The 12,643-nt window shown below is 41.4% G+C and overlaps 1 protein-coding gene across 3 annotated transcripts in view; it reads left to right on the plus strand.

Moving 5' to 3' along the window:
* The first annotated feature begins 1,422 nt into the window (after nucleotides 1-1,422).
* FAM3C (FAM3 metabolism regulating signaling molecule C) overlaps nucleotides 1,423-12,643 on the plus strand; it is a 67,010-nt gene continuing 55,789 nt past the window's right edge. For 2 of the 3 annotated variants that reach the window (XM_037056520.1, XM_037056518.1), the window contains exon 1: nucleotides 1,466-1,567. The gene's annotated coding sequence lies outside the window, so the exon portion shown is untranslated. Of the gene's footprint in view, nucleotides 1,568-12,643 lie in introns of all 3 variants that reach the window. The other variant, XM_037056519.1, reaches the window with a different exon arrangement.

A 12,643-nucleotide genomic window follows, 5' to 3' on the forward strand; every position in this document is an offset into this window, starting at 1 on the left:
ACAACTATTTCATTTGACTCACTATTAACTTAATTACCTACTGAAAAGTTTCAAGTTATTTATTATGGTCATTGATGAATTAGGACAGTAAACACACTTTCAGCCCAGAAATTGTTTCAAGTGTGCTATAAGAATATGTCATACGTCATTTTCGTACAGGCCAATTCCATTATGGAACAAAAAGCTCTTTCACAAATATGGCCTGACCTGCCTACTCAAGAGGCTTCACTAATTCTTTCACTCCGATAGGAGGAGCTTGAGGAGGTATGTGCAGAGTAAATGTGTTTCTCAATAAGTAACAGAGTGCTTTTTGGAGAGAAATGGAGCTAGGCTAAAATTTCAACTTCACAACTTACTATACTGTATTTTGAAGCAAGTTATTTAAATTTAGTTTTGGAGTCTCGTTTTTTTTTATTTCTTAAAGGAATACACAAATAATATCTACTTTGGTTGTGTTGTGACCAGTGAATGATAACACACACCCCAAGGCCCAGCACGTGTCCAGCAAACTGGCACCAAGAAGGCTCTCAAAAGGCATTTTTTGCTTCCTTCTGGTACACGGAACACAAACTACAAAACAGACAGCTATTCTTTAGGTTCTGCATTTTATATTTCTAGAAGAAAAGCTAAGTTTTACAGTACTTACTATGTTCAAACCCTATTATTTTTTAATGCCACTTAATTTCGACAACCACATATTGTCCTGGTATTCTACTTAATGACAGTTAATAGTTATTAATTTTTCCGCCATATGGATATGAATTACGAAACAATTTTTTATTCTAGGGTCAGGTTTTGTACAGTGGGGTTTAGACAGAGTACCCATTTATCAATACAATCGTGGAAAGAAAGTGTATTCTTTTCCAACCGTTGTATTGCTAAATAATTGAAACAAAATAACCTGCAAAACACAAGTACCACTTTTTTCTTGAGTACAGTATTTAAGGTTACCAGCATTCTAGTGCTGAAGCCAGGTGGTATTTTCACGTCAGGATAGCTAGCTCTTAAGGAGTCAAAAGTAACTAACATGGTTGGTTGTTATGGCCATCTCACACTCACTAACCAGTAAACCTTTAGACAGGGCCTGGTTGTTTTAAAGTTTCTGACGGAAGACCAGCGTAAGAAAGTGCCCGTGAACTGACTGGGGGCGGGGAGAAGAGGGCGTGACACATTGTCTTCTCGCCAGCTCGGCGCTGCCCAGGTTCCCACGTGGCAAACTCACACTGCGCAGCACCGGACCTGGGCAGCGGACCTAGTCGCGGAAGCCTTCCTCGGCTCTCCGGCCCTTCCCCCGGCCTGTTTGGCTCGGTCCTCCACCGCCAGGGGGCGGGCGCGGCTTCCCAGTGGCAGGGGCCCATTGGTCGTGGCGGGAAGCAGGGGAGGAGGCCGAGCTGCGAGCTGGCTTCCTCCGGCCACTCGCGGGGGTGAAGGGAAGCCGGAGGAGCTCGGAAGGAAGAAGAGAAACGAGCGGGAGGCGGTGGCGGCTGCTCCCGTCGGCCTCCGGCAAGACTGACTGCGCGGAGGCCGGAATCCGGGCGAGCTTGGCGGAGAGGCGGGCGGGAGGCCGGTGAGACGGTCGGGGAGGCGGAAGGAGCCGCGGCCCAGGGTGGGGAGGATAGAGAGAGGCTCTGGGGAGCCTGGAACCTACCTTCACCTTCATTCTCCACTGACCCCGCCACCGGGGCCAGTTGCAGGGCGTGCCCTGGTTCTCCCGGAGCGTCTCGACAGGGGGAGGACAAGGGCAGGACCAGGGCTACCTGGGTGCAGTTGGCTGGGGGTCCGGACTGCCGCCCCTGCGCCGTGTTTCCCTCCAGGTGTCCCCTCCCGGGTCTCTGGAGGGCGGGGCTGTGACTGCACCTTGCGCTGTGGCTCTGCACTGGGGCTGCCACCTGGGGCGCGGGATCCCCGAGGGGCACCGGCTGGGAAATAAGGGCTGAGTGCTCCGAAGAGGCGGGGATAGAGTTGATGTTGCATTGGAACACTGGAGGGCCGTCTTGGCTCACTTGTAGTAAAGTTTTAATGTCTTTTAAACTGGACGTACTTTAATTTTTAAAACTATCCAGCCTATTGTTGTTGGGTGTCATTGATAAATGGGCTGTTCGTTCTTTTTCCTTCACCCCATTTGTTGCCTGTCCGCACTCTTTGTACCATGTATGAGGATGAGTGACTCTGGCTGGATCCAAACAATATTAGGAATGGGTTGACGATTTGATATTTATATATCCAGCTGTGATTTTTGTTTTTATTCTCTAAAAAAATTGTTTTCGTATAATATGGAACTACTGTTTAATGGACAGAAGCTTTTCTTTGTTTCTTTTTACTTATCAAAAATGTATGGATACATCAAGAAAGATGGCTGCTGCGGAATAAAAATATATATGGATACTATAATACTAGATACTATTAGATTGCTTACTAGGAACTGTGCCAAGTGGTTTCAGAGGCACATTTGTTTCTTACAACCCCGAAGACTAGATAGATCCTTTTATATATCTTTCCCAATTTTACAGAGAAAATGTAAACTTTCCTGGCGATAGATACAGTAGGTCCCAAATCCCTTGGCCACGTTGGGGGCATTGGTGGGGCATTCTATCACTTCTTTCAAGTTTGGGGAAACACGACTTACAGTCATGTGCTGCATAAGGACACTTCAGTCAGCTATGGACCCATGTCCCAGAAGAGTATGATGGACCTGAAAAGTTTCCTATCATCTAGTGACATCGTACTGCGTGGCATTACTCACATGCTTGAGGTGATGCTGGTGTAAGCAGGCCTGTGCAGCCAGCAGTGTAAGAGTAGTGCACATACAGTTGGCCCGTCAACAACCAGGGTTAGGAGCTCCCATTCCTTTGCAGTCGAAAATCCAGGTGTAAATCTTGACTTCCACAGTCAGCTTTCCTACCCTAGATTTCATTAACTGGAGTGAAAAAAGTATTTTCACATTCCCAACTGCAGAATCCCGACTGTGGATCAAATACAGTTTCAATACAGTTTCAGTCCATGTATACTGTTTTGATCCATAGTTGGTTGAATACCCAGATGTAAAGAGTCTACTGTATTTATTGAAAAAAGTCCACTTATAAGAGGACCTTCACAGTTCAAACCCCTGTTCAATGGTCAACTGTATGTATAGTACATACTATTGTATTTGATAATGATAATAAAGGACTATGTTCCTGGTTTATATATTTACTATCCTATACTTTTTATCATTATTTTAGCTTGTACTCTTATAACTTACTAAAAAAGTTTTGTTGTAAAATAGTAGCCTCATGTATCTCATGTTCACCTCATCTCTCTTTTTAACATTGATTTTTAGAGAGGGGTAGGACAGAGAGAGTAAGAGAGAGAAAGACACATCGATTTGTTGTTCCACTTACTTATGCATTCATTGGTTGCTTCTTGTATGTGCCCTGACAGGATATCAAACCTGACCCTGGCCTTCTGGGCGATGCTCTAACCCAGTGAGACCCGGCCAGTGCTCAGCCTCATCTCTTGATTGCATCATTTTATCTGTGCTTCATTTGTTGGCTTGTGCAGTAATATTCTGCACACCTTTATAGCTTAGGGGTCATAGGCTGTATACCACGTAGCTGAGGCATACAGTAGGCCAGACCAGCTAGGTTTGTGTAAGTGTGCTCTGTGATGTTGGCACAAGGACAAAATCGCATAATGACACATTTCTCAGGACATGTTCCCATCATTAAGTGTCATGTGACTATTCACACAGGGTTTTGCAGAGTACCAAGGGATCTCCATTTAACTTAGAAAATGAAACTTAATAACTTAGGCCATTCAGCAAGAAATTGGCAGAGTCAGTGTCCAGCTTTGGGCCTATTCACTGTACCTCTTTTAAAGGCTGCCCAGTCCCTGCCTAGAGTTCCGTTTAGTAATTAAGTCACATTTCTTTTCAATTCTATACAGGTGTTAGAAGCTCTGTTTCACAAATTCTATGTAATGTTTTCTCGGCATATCAAAGACTAGCATTTTTTTTTAAATAAAAAAGTTAAATGAAGTGATTCTCAACCTGCAAACCTTTCAGAATCGTCCACAAATGAGGCATTTTATTTATTTTTTAAAGTGTAGTTGGTATACCATCTTACTTATATTGGGTATATTAGTTTTAGGTATGTAATAGCATGACTTGATATTTTTATAACTTACATGTGATCACCCCACTAATTTTAGTATTCATCTGTCACTGTGTGAACTTTTTAAAAAGGACACAGGCCAGGTTCCCCTCAAATCCCTAATGTAGGGGGGCTTCTGTTTAAAAGGGAGTTAAATTGACCCTGGCCAGATAGTTCAGGTGGTTAGAATGTTGTTCTGATATGCCAAGGTTGCAGGTTTGTTCCCCGGTTTGGGCACATGCAAGAATCAACCAATGTGTGCTTGAGTAGAACAAGTTGATTTTTCCCTCTGTCTCCCTCTCTCTCTCTCCCTTCTTTCTCTCTAAAATCAATAAATAAAATGTAAAAATAAATAAATAAAAGGGAGTTAAGAATAAAGCACCATTGGGTTAAAATGACTTAAAAATAAACTCAATGGATGTTTTAACAGAATTTTAATGTAGATTGCTACCTTACACATTGTCAACTCATCACTGTCTTCATGATTAATGAAGATACATTAAAAAAAGGAAACACAGCTGGGCTAAGAGATTATTAACTGGCAACAAAAAAAAGTAGTGTTCACTGTTGGGGATCACGAGAGTCTAATATTTTCACCACATATTTTAGGTCTTACATGGTGAGTCTCAGTATTTAAAATTTCTTATATTCATTTTTTATATTCATTTAAAAATGTGAAAGTGCGCCAGCAATTATTATTGCTGGTACTCCAGCGGCTAGGAATAAGGTAGCCTGGGCCCTCACAAAGGTCCTTTACTTTGTTTGAGGCAGTAAGATTCTGTGTCTCTTCATTTTGTACTTATTTCCTGAAGCTGAAAGGTACAAGACCCAAGAAGCAAAAGATTTTGGTCTTAGATCTCAAAAAATCCATCTAGCTCAGAGCTTAATACAATAGCAGAAATTTGTCTCAAAAATTATCTTGAACTTAGTCCCAAAGGATCCTTTTCTTTGGAATCAGATAATCTGGATTTTAAACAATACCTCTGCATGTTGTTATTTCATGAACAGGATTGGCCAAACTATTTAATATCATGCATGCCTTGTTCTCTTAATCTGATTGGGGAGATTGGGAAAAATTCTCAAAATCTTAAAACTTTAAAAGGCTTTTATGATTGCCCTGGCTAGTGTGGCTCTTTTGGTTGGGTGTTCTGGAAACCAAAGATCACGGGCTCCATTCCTATCTGAACACTTGCCTGGGTTGAGGGTTCAGTCCCCAGTCAGGGCTTGTGCAAGAAGCAACTGATTGATGTTCCTTTCTCACATGGATGTTCCTCCTACCCTCTCTCTGGAATCAATAAAAGAAAAATGAATAAATAAATAAATGTTTTATGATTTTTATTCAGCTCCTAAAATATAGTCCGCTGAATTTCCTTTGGAGGAGGAAATTAAGTGTTCCATTACCTCTGAATTTGCACAGCTCCATCAGTATTCTTAATTGAAACTGGTCTTATATTACTTATATTTTCCTTATTTCTAATCAGATTTTTGCTTCTGTTCATGATTTTTCTAGTTTTACTCTGTTCTTTTTCCATTTCATTTTTTAAAAAATTAAATGTAATTCATGTAACATAAAAATTGTCATTTACAATTCAGTGACATTTAGTACATTCACAGGGTTGTGCAGTCATCACTTCTGTTCAGTCGTGAATGTTTTCATCACCCCAAAAGGAAATTTCATATCCATTAAGCAGTTACCCCCCTCCACCACTTTCCTCTGGCCCCTGGCAACCCCTAATCCACTCTCTGTCTTTGTGGACTTATCTGTTCTGCATTTTTCATGTAAATGGAGCGATACAATGTGTGGCCATTTGTGTCTGGCTTATTTCACTTAGCATTATGTTTTATGGGTTTACCCATGTTGTGTGTATGAGGACTTCCTTTTTATGGCTGAATAATATTCCACTGCAGATACATGCTGCGTTTTGTTTAGACATTCATCCGTTGGTGAACCCTGGGGAGTTTTTGTGCGCTTGTGAGGAAAGGTTATGTGGACATCCACAGCAGTGAGTCAGTTCCTGGATTTTCATCCTAAGTTCTACAAGGTTTGTAAAGGTAGTGTCATGGTACCAGGTGTACTTTTTTAAAAAAAAAAATAAGAATTGGTGAGCTGTCCAGGTCTCTTGGGCAAATGGAACCACCCTTCTAAATTTGTTCACATAGAAGGTCTGATTGGCGGAATTATGTTTGCTCTTGCAGTTCTTCCAACTACTTAAAGCACTAAAGTGTAGTGGATTTCTAGGTAATTCTTAAACATTCATTCAGAATAGGAACCTGTAACTTCTCAGATAATGTAAAATAGTTCCATGAGATGAAGGTAGTTATACTGTATGTAAATTTGTGCCTCTGTCTATTCTCTTCTTTGTGACAATGTATTAACTGGACACTTCTTTTCCCTACTTATGTTCAACTTACAGTTAAAATGTATTTAGTTTTATTTTTTGCCATTGTTGTCTGTAATATTTATTTCTGTACTTTCATCTTCCTTCTCCTAGATGGATGGCATAGTGTAAGATTAAATTAGTTTAAGTTACAGCTGTTTAACCAACAGTTGTAGAACTCTGAAGGAGCAGGTGGAACTAAATGTCATTTTTGTCTTGTTTTCTGTTTTGGAGATGTTTTGTGCTCTTGGTTACAGAAATCTATCATCATTTCATTTCTTTAAATGGATTATGACGTTTTAAGTAAAATTCTGCTTTGGTAGATAAAGAAAAACTTCAAGCAAACATCTGGGTAATTTTTATCTAACACTGTTGTAACCGTAGCAAACAGAAGTTTTCTCAGCATCTTCTCTCCGGATTTATTCAGCTGAGGCCTCTCCCTTCTCACCCCACAGGGGACCTGGCCCAGAGTTAGGCTCATTGCCACTCATTGTAAAGGAAAGAATGAAAGTTCTCATCATGTGACTTTTACCTTTGGGCTTTTTTGTCCTAGATCTGCCTCATTTTTTTTTTTAATTCCCCTCGATTTGTCTGTGTTTGGGTCGATGTGGATCTGAAGTTCTCAGATCTGAGCTTGACAGAGAGTCAGCCTCGGCGTGCCCGAACCATGCAGGCGCTTTCGTCCTTACTCCTGGGGATTCTGGGCTGAGGAGTCTGTGCTGAGAAAAGCCCGCAGTGGTGGGGTTCCTGCTGTGGGTGACATTGCAGTTAGGGCTTCAAAAAACCAGATTTGTTGTTTCATTGAATCTAAGGTGTTGGTGAAGTACACTGTATATTATACACTAAGGAAAAAAATGTAGGCCTAGCCCTGACTTAAGACATGTTAAATGAGGGGAGTAATGTGCACTGTAGAATCAGTAAAATAGTGAACTACAGGCCCCTCTTTGTTATGATCAAAGGTTATTAGGAAGCATAGAAGCAATGAAATAAAAGAATTATAGTGCAATATTTCTTAAGACCTTTTACTATGTACATAGTTGTTTATAATAAACTTTAATACAAGGTATCCATACTTGACATTTACTTGTAGTGATGAATGTACTAGTGACTATTTTAAAATGCAGTTTAGCTACGTTGTAGGCTATAAGGCACTCTAGTTTGGCCCATGTTATTTTTATCCCATCCATTTCTAGTTTATCCTGTCCATTTCCAGTCATTTATGGGTTGATGGTCTAGTTCAGAAGCCTCCTTTCTAGTTTCTTTGTACTGTACTGCATTCCATTTGTAGTTCCAGTCCCCTGAACTACTTAATGTTACTTTGACATTGGGTGTGGCTTGATCATTTTATTTTTACCTTTATCATCCCTCTAACCCTCATTAAGGCCAGCTAGCTATTTATAAGCATATATACCAGCCATCTACTGCCCTCTTTTGAGTAGTTTTAGGACATAGTGGTGAGAATCAGAGTTAAGCACCAAATCTGTGTCAGAGTAAACCTGAACCCTGGCTACCAGCTGTTGTGGCTTGTTGGGTGTGGGAGGAGAGACATCTGGGGGCCAAAACAAATCTGTGCTAGTGAAGACTCAGTGAAGCACCGCCCTCCCTGCCATGGTGCTTCCTTCCTTGCATCATCTTGGAAAGTGAAAATAACTTTGTCAAGAAAAAGTTGCTTAGTCGTATTAGCTTACGGAGGCGAAGCAGAGCACATGCCCATCTAGTTTTTAATCACTGGAAGTATGTACATAGTTAAGTGCTTGTTGATTAACTACAATATTTCGGAAATCTGATATCTCAATTTTCTGAAGAGGTAAGAACTTGAGGTGTCTAGCTAATTCACATTGATTGAGGGAGCTGTAACTGGAATTCTTGATGCTGAGATGAACAATGTTGAAGTACTTTGCTTCCAGAATTGCAGTGTGTGTGGTCAGGTCTGGTTATGACAAGAACAAAATTCTGCAGGTCCCTAAATTGAATTACAGGAGGCTTTAGGGTGGAAAGAGGAGATAAGACAGGTTGATTAATTAACAGCTAGCTGCAGGGCAATAGCATCAGAAGACAGCTCATCCCTGACTATGTGTTGACACTTTGAATTAATTGCCAGGTGGCTCTTTCCCCAGTTACCTAGACAGCATTGTCCAGCAGGCCCCCACCTGGTGCTGTTCTTCCTGCTTAGAGGTGATCTGACTGTTGCCCACCACCAGCACTAAAGAGCAAACACTTCTTCCTTAGGGACCCTGCACCTATCCCAGGACTAGCTGCACCTCACCTTCTCCCACCCGCCGTAGCTGTAGCCAGTGTAAGTTCTTTCAAAACGAGTTCCATCTTTCTTCCCCAGACTGGTAGTGTAAAAGAGCCCCATTAGCTCCAGGACTGTGGACATGTCTCCACCTGGAGCTGCTGGTAGGTCGGTAAAGTAAGTTCCTCTATTTTAAGAATGTTTTTAAATTTAAATTTTATTGTTTATTCCTCTATCTCAAATTGGCAAAATTACAACCCATGAGCTCTGTATGACCCACAACCAAGATTAGTTTTTACATTTTAAGTGATTTTTAAAAAATCAAAGGAAGAATGATATTTTGTAATGTGACAATTTCATGAAAATCAAATTCAGTGTCCGTAAATAGAGTCTAATCACAATACACCTGGGCCCTGCATGCGTGTGTGATTTACAACTGCTTTGCAGCTGCAGTAGACTGTGTGCTCCACAAAGCCTAAAATACTGACCACCTGGCTCCTTTACAGAAAAAGTTTGCCAACAGTTGCTCTATTTTATTCACATAAATAAAGGTATTGTTAGAAATGAGTGAAAAATAGAGGCAGAAGGAACCAGATGATCTGATCCAAGTGCCTTTACTTGACTCTGCGCCTGCACACTGACTAAGTCTGGACTGACTGCAGCCGTGGGGGTGGGGTGGAGGGTGGGGGAAGGCAGGAATGGGGTTTTTTTAAAGAAAAAGCCCAGGGTTTGTGAGGGGATGAGGGAAAGGTTAGTCTCTTGCTCTTCTGGGCCGGTGCCTCAGGGTAAAGGACGGTTCTGTTTGCAGGTACAGGACAGTCAGTGTGACCACTGCCTTTGTGGCTGGTGCCAGGCATCCATTGTGGGAGGTGGGAGAGAGTTTCAGTTAAGCTGCAGGCTGTCAGTCGAGTCGAGACCACTGTCATGAGCATCCCAGCGGGTTGGAAAACTTACTTTTGTTTCTACATAAAATCAGAAAAACTGAGTGACTTGGTTGAATTATCCTTTTTTGATTTCAGTATTACCACTTTTCCCTGTACTGTTCTGGAATGAAAATTTGATCTTTTACATTTTGATTTTGAGGAGGCCTGTGTAGTCTGTGCTCTCCAAGAACACAGAAGCCGTGAGAGACAGGGGAGGGGGAGAGAGACAGGGAGAACAGGTAGATGTCATAAGGAATCTGCTCATGCAGTTGTGGAGACTGAGAGATTAAAGGATCTGCAGTCAGCAAGCAGGAGAGCAGTGGTAGAGTTCTGATCCGGAGCCAAAGGCCTGAGAACCAGGGGAACTGATGGCATGAGTTTCAGTCCAAGTGGGAAGGCCGGTGAAGCCCAATCAGTGTCCCAGCTCAGAGACAGCAGACAGGGCCTGTTCTCCCTCTCTCAGACTTTTCAGTTCTGTTTAGGCTTCCAGGCCCCCTCACATTGAGGAGAGCAGACTGCTATGCTCCGATTTTATCTAGAAACACCTTCCCAGACATACAGAATACTGTTTAACCAGATATCTGGCCACTGCATGGCCCAGTCAGGTTGACACATAATTAACCATTTCTGGACCTAAATATACTTTAAGTCTATCTGCTTGTGTGTTGACCTTTTTTTTTTTCTCTTAGTCCTCTTGAAAAGCCCAGGTTCACATGAATATTAAGTGAATCGTACACATTTCACTCAGGTGATTCATTTAAAATTGCATTTGGCCAGCATAGTTTCTTTATATTTGTGAAGTTTAATTTGTAGTATTTTTTTCTGGTTTGATTGTTACCATTAATATTAAATACATCAGTGGATGTGTTTGTGTGCTTCACTTTCTCCTGTCTTTGGGGAAGGCCCGAATACACATGCCTAGTCGTTTTGTCACATCTGTGGAGTGGGGTTGGCAGCAGAGATTAGCAATTCCCAGAGCAATTGCCAAAGCCCGATTGATTGGCATGGGATTTTGTCAACAAGTTCCTTATATTAGAGTGTGTCAGTGAGCTTGGGGGTGAAAGAGAAGTGGATTTGTTTGTAGTATCAGCTTCTTACTTATCCTTCATACGACCTTAAACAAATTCCTTGACTTCGTCTATAATGCCATGCCAATACCTACTACCCAGAGGGCTGTTGGGAAGATTGCATAAAATAGGAAGGTGTGTGAATTGCTCTGCAGTTTGTGGACTGCCAAGACCTTCCCCTCCTTGGTAAATGATTATTTTTATGATTTATTTTGTTTCTATAGAATCATGGTCTTGTAATTCAAATGATGTAGCTGGAGTCTGTTTGTCAAGGAAAAAACCTACCTGTGCATTTATCTGTTTTTTTTGTTTTTTTTCTGCTGTTGATTGATTCCAGGATGATACCTGCTCATTGGGCCTGATTTTCTCACAACTTCCCTAAATTATGCTGCTAAAGTAGATAATTGGGCTGAAGGAAGTGTTTAAATTATAAGACATTCAAAGCAATCTGGTGTGTCGCTTTGAGACCCTGATTTAGGCTCTCTTCCTCAGGCTGGGGCTGGGTCACATTCTCAGTTAGTGTTTATCCAGGACAGTGTCTCACTGTCAGAGGGCCTCGCGGTGACCCTCCTGGCAGTGGGTTCTCAGGTGACTGTGCACTTCACCTGTTAGCCACCCAATCTTGTTCAGTCATTATCTAAAACAGTGAAACTTGTTATTTTGGCCTATATGTATTTCATAAGTGTACTCTCAGAGTTGTTTTTTGTGTTTTTGTTTCAATCTTCCCTAAAAATAGTTTCCCTTACCATCAATATTCCAGTTTCAGTAAGTGGATCTACATTTCTACCTTTTAATGAACATATAAGAACAATGATACATTCTTTCACCTGTGGCTTCTGGATCAAGGATCCGAGGTTCTAGCAGAGGCCTCTTTACCGTTTTATTGTATCAGGTTCTCTGGACCAGGTCTGCCCCTCCCTGGTTGTTGGAGTTTCAGCCTCCAGTTTACACAAGATCCCATTGCGTTACTTTCCCCCCTAAAATGATCATGTGTAATGATTTTCCTTGTTTTTAAATGTCCTTCCTCCTAAGAAGAGGAATTGGAGTTAGCACATTGTAAACCAATGTGCCTTGATTTGCTCTCAGCTATATTCAATAATCTTTCCGTATGCTGATTTACACTACAAAACTAATTAGCTTCTTAAGAAAACTAATTAAAATGTGTTAGAACTGAAATTTGATGAGAATTTAATTTAGAGATTTTACTACGTGTTATTATTCTCTGGGAAATTTAATGGAAAACATCAATTCAGCCAGACAATTGTAGTTGCTTATAGCACGGTCTTAACTAGTGATCAGTTTAGAAGCAGGCTTGTTCGGCAGCGCAGAGACAGCAGGCGTTTGAGTCAGTGGCTTTAACTGCACAGGTGTGGCCCCCTCAGCAAATAATGGAACAGTGAAATAGCACAGCCCCTGTCTGCCCAACTGCTTATCACACTTTCAAAGAAATTTTCCTAGGTCACACTCAGATACAGGGTGGGTTATTTTGGAGCATTAGCTGGGAGGAAAAGCATGTGGGTGTTATGAACACAGTGTTCATTTTTGCTAGAAGTCAAAACAGGGTTTACAAGCATTTGGAGTTTTCATTTGAAAAGCTGAGGATTTTTTTTTCTTTCTGCTTTTACGTGATGGCTTGTGGATACTTCAGAATCTCTTCTTTCCTTTCGGTATTTTCCAAGGCTGTGGCTAAGTAGATAGTTTAAAGAGATATAGAACATTGACTTTTCCCTATTATGTGGAAGGTGTTCAGATAACTAACAAAGGAAAATTTATCAGTAGTGCTCAATTCAATATTAGGTCAAATGTTGATATGTTCTTCAGGGTAGATTAGGCAGAATAAAGAAGTTCCAGTAAGGGCACTGACACTTTGGATGCTCCCCACCCCCACTAACTCCTTGTGGGTGGGTAA

Source organism: Sturnira hondurensis, unplaced genomic scaffold (genome assembly GCF_014824575.4).
Source record: "Sturnira hondurensis isolate 20B ecotype Veracruz unplaced genomic scaffold, ASM1482457v3 Scaffold0008992, whole genome shotgun sequence".
Lineage (NCBI taxonomy): Eukaryota > Metazoa > Chordata > Mammalia > Chiroptera > Phyllostomidae > Sturnira > Sturnira hondurensis.